Below are 16276 nucleotides of genomic sequence, written 5' to 3' on the forward strand. Positions count from 1 at the left end.
TGGATCATATGGCTCAAGTGGAAGAGCACCTTGCACGGCAGCTGAAATTGTTGCAGAGTCTTCTGTTTTTTCTGGGACCAACTCAAAACTAACAGCTTTTAGAGTCACTTGATAATAGGCCCAAGCAACACACCCAAAGGAGGGATATGTTGCCTCCAAAATCCAAAGAGGCACACCAGATACTGTCCCTCCATTTTAGTTGTGGGGATACCCAGGTGCAATAACTTATCCTTCACTTTAGTAGGAATATCTTGACATGACCCAAACCACTGAACCCCTAGAAATTTCACTGAGGTGGAAGGGGCCTGAATTTTGGTCGGGTTAATTTCCCACCCTCCAGCACTCAGATGTCTCACCAATAACTCTAGAGTCATCAATACTTCTTCCTTTCTAGGTCCAATCAGCATAATACCATCAAGATAATGGACCAGTATGATGTCTTGTGGAAGGCAAAGGCAATCAAGTTCCCTAGAAACTAAATTATGACATAGTGCTGGGGGGTGGATATACCTCTGAAGATGCATTGTGAAAGTATATTGTTGGTCTTGTCAGCTGAAGGCCAACTGCCTCTGATGGTCCTTTGAAATTGTTATTGAGAAAAAGGCATTGGCCAGATGAATAGCTACATATCAAGTACCAGGAGATGTACTAATTTGCTTAAGCAATGAAACCACATCAGGAATAGCAGCTGCAATTGGAGTCACCACCTAATTAAGTTTCCAATAATTCACTGTCATTCTCCAAGATCCATTTATTTTTTGCATAGCCAAACAGGCAAGTTAAATGGGGATGTGATGGGAATCACCACCCCTGCATCCGTCAAGTCATTGATTGTGGCAATGATCTTTGCAATCCCTCAAAGGATGCAGTATTGCATTTGGTTTAATATTTTTCTAGGTAGAGGCAGTTCTAATGGCTTCTATTTGGCTTTTCTTACGATAATAGCCCTTACTACATGTGTCAGTGACATAATGTCAGAATTCTGCCAATTGCTCAATATATCTATTCCAATTATGCATTCTAGAACTAGAGAAATCACTACAGGATGGATTTGGGGACCAACAGGACCCACTGTGAGATTCACTGAGCTAAGACTTCATCAATAACTTAACCTCAACATGCCCCTGCTCTGACTCGTGGGCCACAGTGACACTTTGTGTCTCCTAGTGTCAGTTCAGTGACAGTATCCAGTAATTCCCAAAAAGTCTGATTATTTCCTTTTCCCCAGTGAACAGTAACTCTTGTAAATGGCCTCAGTTTCTTTTGGGGAAGGCTGGGGGAAAGATGGACAGTATAAATTTTTCACAATGTAGTGGAGTCCTTCCTCAAGGGGACCCAGCCTCCCCTTCATTCAACAAGGGGTTGTAGTCTACAAACTGACTCAAGCCTGAGAATTGATTGAGTGGTCATGACTCTGTATTCTGTTGATTCAGTCTAGACTGCTGTTCATGTTACCTAGAGTTCTTCTTTCTGTACAGATTAAGTAAATATTTAGTAGGTTTCCCACGTATTTCACTCCTAGGAACACCATGCCTAAGTAGCAAATGCCATAATTCCACATGAGTCAGAGTATTCTGACTACTGTTTTGACTCAGTTGTCCATTATGATAACCACACCCACCTTGTCCTTGTCAATTAACTGCAGCCACTTGGCCCATACACCACAGGGTCTGATCAGCCCCATCTTAGTTAAGGGTCTTAATTCAGTTAGGGCAATTCTCACTGTCAAATCCAGCTTACATAAAATTGCAATCACAGCAGTCTTCAAAGATCTGGGGCTCCCTTCACAAATTTGTTCCTCACTGTAGTGGGGAAAGGTGGGTCCTCTGGGCTCTCCATTTCTGGGTCTGTGTGTCTAATCTGATAAATCCATTCTAAAATGCCAAATTCCCTAAGCCTCTGGATACCTTCTTCTACATTATAGCAAGACAGGTCTAGCACTTCAACTTGACTTAAGGTAGGCCACCGCATAATCCATGCTTCAGTAAGTCAACCAAATAAACAATTAGATCCTTTGCTAATCTCTCCAGCTGAAACATTGAATGAAGAATCCATACTTAGTGGGCCAAAATCAATAAACTCAGAGAGATCCAATATTACTTTCCTTGTACCATTATCGCTTGGTCTTAAGTTTAGTTATAGGTCTAGCAGCAACAATGGGTGGTTGTGGAAGTTCCTGAGACCATTCAGAAATGTCTACTAAGGCAGATACCTCTGGCAATGACCCAGCAGGAACAGTTGGTTTAATCCTATCAAATGGAGAAGAAAGGGATAATGGTTTTGTAGTAACCCATTCACATAGAGTGATGGTGCTGTTGCCAAGAAGGATTCAACAGAATTTACAGGCTCCATAGCCTCATCTTCCTGATCGTCTCTCCACATGTCCCCATCTCAGGTTTTAGGATCCCATTTTTTTCCAATTAATGCCCTCACTTTAACTTCAGACACCATTCCCTATTGACAATTCAATTGGCATTGTAGTTCAGCTTCCCTTACAATAAGACTCCGGGTTTGGTTTTTGGCAATATCAGCTCTGGTACTAGAAGAAATAAGACTTCCTTTCAGGGTGCAACTGGAAACATTGAGGCATTTTATGTGGTGTTTGAGCTATGCCTCAATAGCCCTGCACTCATTTTGCTCTTTTGCCACTTTGTCTACAGTAAGTTGGACCAACCAACCAGCTTCCTTATATTCCTCATGCTGACAAAATTGCAGATCTATTGGTGGTGTCATTTTGTGTATTTATGTTGCCACCTCACACCATGGATTAATAGAGCCCTCTTTACTAATGGAGGCAGAGTCACCAGTGCCTTTATAATTAATCAAATTGGAGAAGCCAAACAGAATCAGTGAGAACCAATTTGGGAAACCTATCCTTATGATTTGGTCTCTCTTGAACCACCCCATACCAAATGTTTTAGGCTGGATTTTTAAAGAAGCACAACTAGTAAAGCTTATATGTAAACAAACGCACTGCCATCAAGTCGGATCTGACTCATAGTGACCCTTCCTTGGGCTTCCGAGGAAGTATGACTATGGAAGTTGATTGCCCAACCTTCCTTCTGAGGAGTGGCTGGTGGGTTTGAACTGCCAACCTTCTGGTTAGCAGTCAAATGCCTTAGGCACTACACCACCAGAGCTCTTACATATATATAGAGAAAAAAATGTATCTTATGAAAATGGCTCACAGCTGTAGAAGCTGGCAAGTCCCAAGTTCCTGGATCAAACATCAAACTGGAAGCTTTTCTTGACTCACATATCTGCAGGAGCTGATGAGCTCAAGGTTGGCATGTGGTATACTGGCTGTTTACTCTCGTGGATAACAAATCCAAGATCACTGGCAGAATGGTGGACTGTTCTCTCACAGACTGTTTTAGGCAGCACAACTGGATCCAGATCCACAGAAGGTTCTCTCATTTTCCCAGGATGTCCATATATTTATTGGAAGCAGGTCACACCACTAGGGAAACTCCCTTTCAATGCATTGGCTGCTCAAAGTATATACATGCAATCTCATCATGGGATTAACCACATCACAACTTCATAAACCACTCAGACTAGTGGTCCAGCCAAGTTGATACATAACCCCAACTATCACACACAATAAATTATTATATATTTTTTTAAATTGAGACTTACTTAATTCTTCTAAGACTGCTAACCTATACACTGTATATGTTACTTATTAGACAGGCAACTTACATCCATGCCTACAAATGTTATCGTTGTTGTTGTTGTTATGTGTCATTGAGTCGGACCTGACTCATAGAGACCCCTCCTTGGGTTTCCAAGGCAGTATCACTATGGAGCTCTGGTAGCATAATGCCTAAGGCACTTGACTGCTAACCAGAAGGCTAGCGGTTCAAACCCACCAGCCACTCCTTGGAAGAAAGATGGGCAATCTACTTCTGTAGTGATACTGTCTTGGAAACCCAAGGAGGGGTCGCTATGAGTCGGGTTCGACTCAACGGCACATAACAACAACAACATCACTATGGAAGTAAATCACCCAACCTTCCTTCTGAGGAGTGGGGCTGATGAGTTTGAAGCACCAGCCTTCTGGTTAGCAGTCAAGTGCCTTAGGCACTATGCTACCAGAGCTAAATGCCTATTAGCCTTGCATTATCTTTTAATGACTTCTTACTGGAGAATCATATTCTTAGCTACTTACGGCAAGGCAAATTATTTTACCTTGGCTCTGTTGGGTAACTTTTCCTATCTTTATCTTGGTTCTTCACAGTCTTCTGATTCTCATCTATGTCCAATATTTGTCTTCAGTAGATCTCATTTTCTTTTAACTATAAATGTATGTCTTGACTGGGATGGATAGGTTACTTAGAAGTTCCTACATGAAGGCAGGGATTTTTTTTCTCCTTTTTTTTTAACCCTTTTACTCCCAAGGCCTAAAGCATTGTTGAATTGAAGGACTGACCAATTCAAAAAAGGACTGAAATGCTTTCCACAGGAACGGACAAAAGATATGTGGGGTGAAGGCTTTCCACCATGGTGTCCAAACATATACAAATATATTTAATAGATTGGGATATCCTAACAAATGACAAATTTCAAAGTCCATTGAGATAAAACTCATTATAAGGTGACACACCAGTAAGACCTGAGAAAGTTATTCAGTAACAAAGACTGAGAAGAAACATGAATATTATCCCTGCTCTTTTATTAGAATCACTCACACTTGAGTAAAAGTAGTAGCATGTATGTAATAAAAGAGCTCCTTTAAAACCAATCTATAACACTTGGAGCACTTATAAAACTTTGCTTGGATAATTGGAGCTTTCTTCTTGTTTCATTAGAAACAAGTCAAGCCTTTATACTCACAGGTGGTAATGACAGGTAGCTCAATTCAAGCTTTACAAGAATTAACTCTCTAGGGGTGCAGATTTATACTCTACCTCACTTGGATTTTGCTTAATAAAGATAAGGATGCTTTGGCTTGGAGTTGCACTTCTGTGAAATTGAGACTGCAGAATATATGCTTGATTAACCATGAAAGTGAGTGGGAACAAAAAAAAAATCATCACTAACAACGGGCACATTGAAGCTCTAGCAATCTTTCTGTGAACACCCCCAAGGAACAGAAACAACGAAGAAAAGTTATTTCTGCTTTTTTTACAATAACAATGCAAGTGTTTGTGGTTGTTGCACAGGAGTCCATTTCTGTTTCAATAGTGTTGGGAATGTCATAGTTTATCTAAAGTTCCACCTACATGAACAAAGTAGTTATGCGGATTGCAATACTGGCAGTCCTGATGGTGGCAACTGAGAGAGCACCACTGTGCAAATGTTAGTGATACCTGACTTGACCATATACACACAAGAAGAAGGAGCAACAATTGGAAGAAATGTGTGAAGTTGGGATTACTCCAATTACTTGGGGGAGAAAAACTGAAAAAAACAAAACAAAACAAAACAAAACAAAAAAATTCTTTCAAACATGGAGAAATAGGAAAAGAGGTTTTATATTTGTGGTCCAATACTCTAGCCACTGACTAGTGAAGATGCAGCTATTCAAAACCTAGTATAAATCATATTAACTTCTCAGGGATTTATGTTTTATATGTTTATAACTCATATTTTAAACATAAAATTTTATTAACTAAATTTCTACAACCCTGGCTGGTACCAAGTCAAACTTTTCACTATACACATACAGGCAATGCAGAACTTTAGGGAAGCATGTTCTTCAACTTAGTACTGGAAAATATATATTTTTACCTGTCTGTTTTCCCAAGAATGACTGTAACATCTTGGCTGCTATAGTTTAAAGGATGAAGCTAGGGAGTTTTAAAACTACCCTGAAGTTATTAGCTAGGAAAAGTAAAACTTGTAGGTAAATAATATTATTAGTCTTCTTCACTGAACAAGAATTAATACTGCAATAGTCTCAAAATCACACAATATTAAATGATGTATCTAAGTGTAAAAGACCTCAGTTTATTTATTGGTTAATCACTTAATCCTCACTATGTGTTTCGTGCTGGTTTAGAAGGACAGAGTATTATTACCTTTATCCTCAAATGGGATTTCTCTTCATGCTAAAAATTGTGTTACCACTATTAACAATTTTACTAATAGTCAATAAATAGTAAATAATGTTTGTTGTTGTTGTTTTTAGGTGCCATGGGGTCATTTCCGACTCATAGCGACCCCAAGCACAGCAGAACGAAAACACTGTCCGATCCCTCGCCAGCTCCATGATCCCTGCTATACTTGAGCCATTGTCACGGCCACCATGTCAATCCATCTCGTGGAAGGCCTTCCCCTCTTAAGTCGACCCTCCACCTTACCAAGCATGACTTCCTTCTCCAGGGAATGGTCCCTTCTCACAACATGACCAAAATAGGTAAGACGAAGTCTGGCCATTCTCGCTTCCAAGGAGCATTTTGGGTGCACTTCCTCCAGGACAGATCTGTTAGTTCTTTTAGCAGTCCATAGTATTTTCAGCATTCTTCGCCAGCACCACAACTCAAAAGCATCAACTCTTCTTCGGTCTTCCTTATTCAATGTCCAGCTTTCACATGCATACAAGGTGATTGGAAATATGGCTTGTGTCAGGTGCACATTAGTCCTCAAGGAGACACCCTTGCTCCTCAGCACTTGAAACAGTTCCTTCACGGTTGACTTTCCCAATGCTACACGTCGTCTAATGTCCTGACTGCTGCTTCCATTGGCATCAATAGTAGAACCAAGCAATGTGAATTCTTTGACAACCTCAATCTTCTCTCCATTTATTGTGATGTTGCTCATTGGTCCAGTTGTGAGGATTTTTGTTTTCTTTATATTGAGACGTAATCCATACTGCAGACTGTATTCTTCAACCTCCATCAGTAAGTGCCTCAAGTCATCCTCACTTTCAGCAAGCAAAGTTGTATCATCTGCATATTTCAGGTTGTTAATGATTCTTCCTCCAATCCTGATGCCACATTTTCCTTCATATAGTCCAGCTTCTTTGATTATTTGCTCAGCATATATTGAATAAGTGTGGGGAAAGGATACAACCCTGACGCACTCCGTTCTTGATTTTAAACCATGTAGTGTCCCCTTGTTCCATTTGAATGACAGCCTCCTGTCAAGGTACAGATTCCTCATGAGTACAATCAAGTGTTCTGGAATTCCCATTCTTCTCAATGTTATCCATAATTTGTCATGATCCACACAATCAAATGCCTTTGCATAGTCAATAAAACACAAGTAAACATATTTCTGGTATTCTTTGCCTTGAGCCAAGATCCATCTGACAACAGCTATGATATCCCTTGTTCCACATCCTCTTCTGAATCCAGCTTGCACCTCTGGAAGTTCTCTGTCAATATACTTCTGCAAACGTTTTTGAATTATCTTCAGTAAGATCTTACTTGTGTGTGATATTAATGAAATTGTTCTATAATTTCCACATTCTGTGGGATCACCTTTCTTTGGAGTGGGTACAAATATGGATCTCTTCCAGTCAATTGGCCAGGTAGCTGTCTGCCAAATCTCTTGGCATAACCTAGTGAGTGCCTCCAATGGGGCATTCATTTGTTGAAATATCTCAATGGGTGTTCAGTCAATTCCCAGAGCCTTGTTCTTCGCCAGTTCTTTCATTGCAGCTTCGACTTGCTCCTTCAGTACCATTGGTTCTAGAGCATATGCCACTTCCTGAAATGGATGAAGATTGATCAGTTCTTTTTGGTACAGTGATTCTGTGTATTCCTGCCATCTTCTCCTGATGTTTACTGCATCATTCAATATTTTGCCCATAGAATCTCTCAATATTGCAACTCAAATAATAGTAAATAATATTAAATTTTTAAATAGTCAATTTACAATTATCTTTATATAGATACTCAAACTTGAATATAATATGAGTGCACTTACCTCATTCAAGCAAGCTTTATTATTTATGGAAATACAAAGTTTATTTTCTTATTTTCCTATCCTCTTCTGAGTTTTATTTTCCTTATTGGAAAAACTCCAGCCCTTTAAAATTAAATAGATATAGGTATAAAAGTGACATTATTTAGCATTGTAATTGAGTAAAGTATATACCCTAGAAGACCTCAAGTTCAAATGATTGGGTAAATGCAAGTATTTAAAAAACATACATAGCATCTATCATGCTAGAAAGAGATTCCTTAAGTCACTAAATCTGAGAAAACAAAATATAGAACCCAAATTTATAGAACTGAACCTGTGTAATTAATGGGATATTAACTACAAGTTGGGAGAAAATAGTGAACACTTAAGATTATTAAACAAAGGACTAGGATCTCATCAAAATTTCAGCATTCACTAAAAGACAAATTGTGCATGAATTTACATTGTTCTAAAAGACAGATGCAAAGTAATGCTAATATGAATATAACTATCCATCTTTATACAGCTATTTGGATACAGGAGCATACTTGTTTGAATAATAGAAAATGTATGCAAACACTTGTTCTTCATTTAGTATCATCTCTAAAATGAACTGAGTGTTAAGATATGTACAAGAAGATATGAAAAAGTAGGTTGAGAAGTGGAGTAAATCACAAAAAAAGGAGTGGGAATCTCTGTTTATTCACTTTTTCATCATTCAACAAATATTTTTTGATTGTCCATAATTATCAAGAAAAGGCATCTGTTACTTACTTTTGTTGACATAGTTTTTATTAAACTTGCAGCTTATAGTTTGATTTAAAGTCTAAAACCATCCATGAATGAAAATAGAGAGAAAATAGTTGTAAAAGAATGAACATATCAAAATATCACATTGTATAGAAAACTTCAATATGAAAAAGACAAATAATCTAATTAAAAATTGGGCAGAGAGCATGAACAGACACTTCACCAAAGAAGATAATCAGGCAGCCAGCAAACATATGAAGAAATGCTTGGAATCATTAGCCTTTAGAGAGATGCAAATCAAAACAGCAATGAAGTTTCATCTCACCCCAGCAATAAAATAATATGTATATACACATATACATATATGTATTATTAGCATACATATATGTATTTATATATATACATATATTTGTATTATTAGTATATATATATTAATACATTAGTTATATGTATATGCATACATATATGTATGTATTATTAGATTATATATATATATCAGCAATAATAGTGTGTATTAATGCTGCTTTCATCCAGTCATTTCATAATAATCCAGGTTTCTGCCTAATTTCCTCATATTAGGAAATGTCAGTTTCTTGCATTATGGTGGTATGCAAGGTGCTGTGATGCTAGAAGATATTCCACTGATAATTTAAATAATAGTGGGATTATCCATGGTGGACCAGTGAGGGTTTCCAGATTAAGACAGGCTAAAAAGAAAGATCTGGAAACCTATGTCTGAAAAAATTAGACAGTGAAAACTTTATGAATAGCAGTGTAAATAATCTGTGCTGGAAGATGAGACACTCAATATAGAAGGCACTCAAAACACGACTAGGGAAGAACTTCTTCCTCAAAGTAGTCAACCTTAATGGCTTGTATGTAATAAAGCTTTTGGGACTTTCATTTGCTGCTGATGGGGCATGACTCAAAATGAGAAGAAACAGCTATAAATAATATTCATTAATAATTGTAATGTGAAGTGTACAATGAATTTATCTGGAAAAATTGGAAGTCATCAAAAATGAGATGGAATACATAAAAATTGATATCTTACATGAGTGAGCTGAAATGCACCGATATTGGCTATTTTGAATTGGATAAACATTCAAACTTAAGAGGAATATCATCACATTCATCATCAAAAAGGAGCATTTCAAGATCTATCCTGAAGTACAGATAATATCCATATGCATTCAAGGAAAACCAATTAATATGACTATAATTCAAATTTGTGCACAAACCGCTAATGGCAAAAATTAAGAAACTGAAAATTGAAGATTTTTACCAACTTCTGTACTCTGAAATTGATCAAATATGCCATCAAGATGAATTGATAATTACTGGAACTTGGAATGGGAAAGTTGGAGGGAAAAAAGAAAGATCAGTAGCTGGAAAATATGGTCTTGGAAATAGAAAAGATATCAGATTACATGATAGAATTTAGCAAGACTAACGACCTATTCATTACAAATGCTTATTTTCAACAACATAAATGGGACTATACACATGGACCTAGCTGGAAGGAATACTCAGGAATCAAATCGACTACGTCTGTGAAAAGATTCACTTAATTCGGGACTTTAATGTGACATTACCTCATAAGAATGACTGAAGAATTGATGTCTTTGAAGTATGGTGTTGCCAGAAGGATGAACAAATCTGTCCTGGAAGAAGTACCAGGAAGACCCTCAATGAAATGGGTTGGCACAGTGGCTGCAACAATGGGCTGCAACATGAGAATGATTGTGAAGATGTTATAGCACCAGGCAGTGTTTTATTCTGTTGTACATGGGGTCACTATAAGTCAGAACCAACTTGAGAGCATCTAACAACAACATTCTCTAGGATGAGAACAGGAGAAAAGAGCTTCTCAGTAAGTTAGATTGCTGCTTTCATCCAGTCATTTCATAATAATCCATTAAACTGAATTCACAGTAAACACTCACAGGAGATGCATAGCAGGTGCTTTTCCATCCTTAGCAGGTCCTTTTTAAAAATTCTACCTTATTAGCGATGGTAGAATTGTGTCTTTGTCAAGCATCGGAAAAGCAATTTTATGACTTTGGATTGATAAAATAACACGTCTTGCCAGATATTTTTACCCTTAACATTTCAACCAAAACAAATTTTTAAATGGAGAAAACACCCATCTGTGATCCTGATTCATTTAGCATTAACTCATATAAATATTAAATTAAGGGACACATTTTTCGTTCATGATAATTTTTGTTGTTCCTATGTCTTACAATATTAGTTTCTTACATTTGCCTGTTACAAAGATAACATAATTCCTTACTTATATAGCTAGAGACAATATTTTTTTGTTACTGCTAAGTTTAAATAATGTCCACATTTTGATAGCTTATACTTAGCTTAATTATTACAAAGTTTTTTAACTCCAAATCTTTGGGGACAGTAAAATGAAGTTATAGAAATGCTTATTTTGTGTTGGCTGTTTTTTTGGGTTTTTTTTTTTCCTTAAATAGTACAGGTAGTCCCCAACTTATGATAGAGTTCCATCTCAATGACTTTTGTAATAAATCGTTTCTGACAGGACTCAAATACCTCTTTTTTTTTTATTTTATGGCTTTCATTACTACTGTCTTTTTATCAGCATCTTTATAAATCTAATTTTTATTTGCCTTTGGGTTTGGCATGAGAATGATAACATCAGCAAATTACTACAGCATTACATGTAGTATATATTATTAACAATAAGCTATAGCTCCCCCCAAAAAAATGATCATAAGTGCAGTTCATAGTGACTTGAATGTGTCATAAATCAGGGAATATGTGTAGACACATTGCTCAAAGTTCTATAGGGATGAAAAGATAAGTTCCTAATCTTGGGTCACTAATCTCTTTTACTAATTTCCTTTTTAAAAGAGTTTAAAAGTTATATGGTGTCAATCAACGTATTATATCATTTAATTCACAAATGTGACAATATTGTTTAGTCACATATTTTCCCAAAAACACTGCCTGTAAGAAAAAAAATCAACATATTCCCAGGTTGTTTATCTTTGCTTTCTCTATTGTCTCTCCTTTTGTTTTTGACTTTTTTTTTCAAATTTTAAAGTTATAATATATAATAAATAAAAATCTAAAGTTATCTAGTAATCTACATATTACAGTAGCCTGAGAAAATTACTTTAAATATTTTAATATATCTTTAAGAAAATAGGAAGCATAAATACATAGTAATGTCCCTCATACTTTCCACTAGCTGATGTGCTCCTTAGTAATCAAGTAATAAAGAAATCCTTAAAATCTATTTGAAAATTATAACTTAAGGAACTATATAATAACATAATATCAATAATATCAATAAATTGACTCACACATGGTAAGGAATAAGTTTTATTTATTGATGCTTGATAAGTTTGACTTTCATACCATTTTCTTCCATACATTAAATTCAGTATTTTATGCCAACAGATGCATGAACATTTCAAGATTTACCATTTTGCATTTTGTTGTATTTCTATGATACAAATATAAGGCATGCAATAATAATTACGGTAAATATAATCCCAATAATGGAACAAAAAAGAATGAAAGTATTGATTTTAGTGACCAAAGTTATATCTGTTAAACATATTATGACTGAAATACAGATTGCAATCCTCAGGTACGCTAAATGTGAAAATTACTGGGTGTGTGGAAATCTCGGGCTGTGCAGTCATAAGACTTAAACTTGTTCTTTGTGAGTTTATATGTGCATTAAAATAATAAAATTAAGGCATAGGTATGAAAGCTTGGATATATCATGAAAGATCCTAAAAGTCAGTATTTAATTAGAAAAATCTCATATTTTATTTCTTTGAGTAAAGAATCATTTTTTATAACATTCAAATAAATTTAATAACTTGTATTTAACTTTTCTTTACATTTTTGATGGAGTTCTGGCTGCTATGTGATTAAAGCATTAGGCTGTTACCCAATAGATTGGCAGCTTGAACTCACCAGCCACTCCAAGGAAGAAAGATGAGGCAGTCTTCTTCTGTAGGATTTATAACTTTGGGGAAGTTCTACTCCATCCTGTAGAGTCGCTATGAGTCAGAATCAACTTGATGGCAGTGGGTTTAGTTATTTTGGTTTACTTTTTCTAATAAGTTCATGAAAATACTACTGGACAAAAGGTGGTAAGCATTATTTCACCGCTGTCCTGCAAGATAGGTATTATTATTTTTTATTATAATGATTATTATCTTTAAACCCCTTCACTCATATCAAACCTCTCCCTTAATTATCCATTTATTTTCCCTCCCTTCACCTCCTTTCCCATCCCTGGTAACCAACAGAGAAAATTTCCTTCCCTGTGTAAACATTTCCTTGACTTTTTATAATACCGGACTCATACAATATTTGTCTTTCTGTGATTGACTTTTTTCACTCAGTACAATGTCCTCAAAGTTCATCAACATGATGCTGTACTTCACGGATTTTACATTATTATTTAGTATTGCATAGTATACCATTGTGTGTACATATCATAGTTTGGTTATCCATTCCTCCATTGATGGGCAATTAGGTTGTTTCCATCTCTTTGCTATTGTAAATAGTGCTGCTATGTACATGAGTGTGTCTTGGATCTCACCTTCTTTAATAGGATTGCTGGATCAAATGGTATTTCTATTTCCAACTTTTTATGGAAGCACCATACCATTTTCCACAGTGGTTGTGCCATTTTATGGTCCCACCAGCAATGTGTGAGAGTTTCAACTTCCCCACATCCTCACTAGCATTTGTTATTTTCTGTCTTTTTGAATTTTGCTATTATTGCTGGGTGAGATGACATCTCATTGTCATTTGGATTTGCATCTCTCTAATGGTTAATGATAATGAACATTTCTTCATGTGGCTGTTGGCTGCCTGAATATCTTCCTTGGTGAAATGTCTGTTTATATCCTTTCCGTATTTTTGAATTGTATTGTTTGTCATTTTGATGTTGATATGTTGAAGTTTTCTATAAATTTTAGAGATAAGATCCTTGTCAGGAAATGCCATTGCCAAATCCCCCCCCCCAATCTGTAGGTTCTCTTTTTCCTCTTTTGATGTACATAAGAATTTAATTTTCAGAAGGTTCCACTCGATGTTAGGCATTATTTTGTCAGTTTCACAAATGAAGATACAGAGGTAAGTTATGTAAGACATAATTGAGGTAATCATGAGTCAAGTCCTTGTCTTTGTTTCCAATACACTTATTCCATTAAAACCAAAACCAAACCAAACTCACTACTGACAGGTTGATCTCAATTCATAGTGACCCCTCCTTGGGTTTCCGAGGTGGTATCTCTATGGAAGTAGATTGCCCAATCTTCCTTCTGGCCATTATATTTTTCTAAATATTATTTAAAGTCAAAATTTCAGGATCCTAGCTAATTTCAAGAACAAATAATTAAACTATTAATAAATGCATAAAATGTTAAATCTTGAAGGAATCTTAGAAGTTGTCCAGTTTCTATATCTCATTTTAAGACTAAATATCTGAAAGAGTTGTCTAAAAGTCAAGATGTGAAGGGTAGGTTAACCATTTTTATTGTCAGTGTAGTTCTCAGTAGCAACTGCTTTGTTTTTCTCTAACATGAACATGAAATTGGAATGACTTGTACTGTTAAGTCTTCCTTTTATTTTACTTGCATCCTTTGCTTACTTTCAGGGAATCCAACATCTGTTGCCAATTAAGCTCATCAGCACTCTGCCATGGAGTCCTTGCTAATCGACTCACTCTTGTTAGTGGGTCAGCAGGGGAATATTGTTGCTTGGAATGGCATTTTCACCTCTTCCCTGCCAGGCTGCATGAAGGAACTATTCATCCACCACTGTGATCTTTGAGACTAAGCACATATGCATGTCAAGGTCTGATGCCATGGTAACAAGTGGGTGGGCAAGCCATTAAGATCACATCGTTGAACTTAGAACTTCTGCACATTTTCATGGTTGTCAGCTGAGAAATACAAATACTGTTTTCCAAATACAAACTACTACTATTAGGCATACTCTGGTTTTAATATTTCTTCATATAGTGAAGTATATGAAGAAGAACATGGCATCAGGATTGGAGGAAGACTCATTAACAACCTGAGATATGCAGACACAACTTTGCTTGTCCAAAGTGAGGATGACTTGGAGCACTTACTGATGAAGATTAAAGACTACAGTCTGCAGTATGGATTACATTTCAATACAAAGAAAACAAAAATCCTCACAACTGGATCAATAAGTAACATTGTGATAAATGGAGAAAAGATTGAAGTTGTCACAGACTTCATATTACTTGGTTCTATAATCAACACCAATGGAAGTAGCATTCAAGACATCAAAAGACATATTGCATGGGGCAAATCTGTTGTAAAAGAACTCTTCCAAGTGCTGAAGAGCAAACACATCTCCTTAAAGACTAAGATGTGCCTTAACCAAGCCATAGTATTTTCAATTGCTTCATATTTATGTGAGAGTTGGACAATGAATAAGGAAGACTAAAGAAGAGTTGATGTTTTTGAGTTGTGGTGTTGGAGAAGAATACTGAAAGTACCATGGGCTGCCTAAAGAAGCAACCAATCTGTCCTGGAAGAAGTGCAGCCAGAGTGCTCCTTGGAAGCTAGAATCACCAGACTTCATCTCACCTTACACTGGTCATGTTGTCAGATGGGACCATTCTTTGGAGAAGGACGTCATGCTTGGTAAAGTAGAGGGTCAACAAGAAAGGGGAAGGGCCTCAACAAGATGGATTGACATAGTGGTTGCAGTGATGGGCTCAGGTATAGTAGGGATTGTGAGGTTAGCACAGGACCAGGCAGTGTTTCGTTCTGTATACATAAGGTCGTTATGAATTGAAGATGACGTGACAGCACATAACAACAACCACAGCAACTATTAGGTGTCATCAGGTTGTAATATTTCAGATGGAGAGAGAAAACAACTTTCAGTTTTCAGTTTTACAAGTATTTGAGAAATATTCCTTTTTACATATTTTTATTTTTGTTACATGTGTTCTGCACAACCTTTAGAAATTCTCATGGAACAATATTTAGGTTTGCACATTTTCCAATTTGTTCCTTGTATTTTTGTATATCACATTATAAATAGTACACACATATATGTATAAAATTAACATAAAATTCTTCTATTCAATTCTATATCATATAATGGACCTATGAACATTTGAATCTATAGTTTTGTTTAAATGGGTATGAATGGAAATAAAATATTGGTTGTTATGAACTCACATGGAGAAAAATTATAATATCTGCATTTTCTGTGTAATGATGTTTTTTTAAAAAAATAATATTTTTTCACAGAATCCTATTGTTGAAATTAGGAATGAGTCAAAATTTTGATCTGGATTATAACAGATTATGTGCTATCACCAGGCAAATTTTCAATTTATACCTGTATCTATCTACCTATCTATATACAGTCAAATTGTTATTTGAATTCAGTACATTTATACATGTTAATTAATTATTGTATGCAATGTTTAAGAAGCTCTGATGATGCTGTGGTTAAGGCACTGAGCTGCGAACCAAAAGGTCAGCAGTTTGAACCCACCAGCTGCTCCATAGGAGGAAGATGAGATGGTCTGCTTTTGTAAAGATTCACCAACTTGGAAATGCTCTGGGGGTCACTATGAGTTGGAATCAACTCAACAGCAGCCGGTTTAGTTTTT

The sequence above is a fragment of the Orycteropus afer genome, unplaced genomic scaffold, assembly GCF_000298275.1.
Source record: "Orycteropus afer afer isolate SDZICR_OR568_19922 unplaced genomic scaffold, OryAfe1.0 scaffold00565, whole genome shotgun sequence".
NCBI lineage: Eukaryota > Metazoa > Chordata > Mammalia > Tubulidentata > Orycteropodidae > Orycteropus > Orycteropus afer.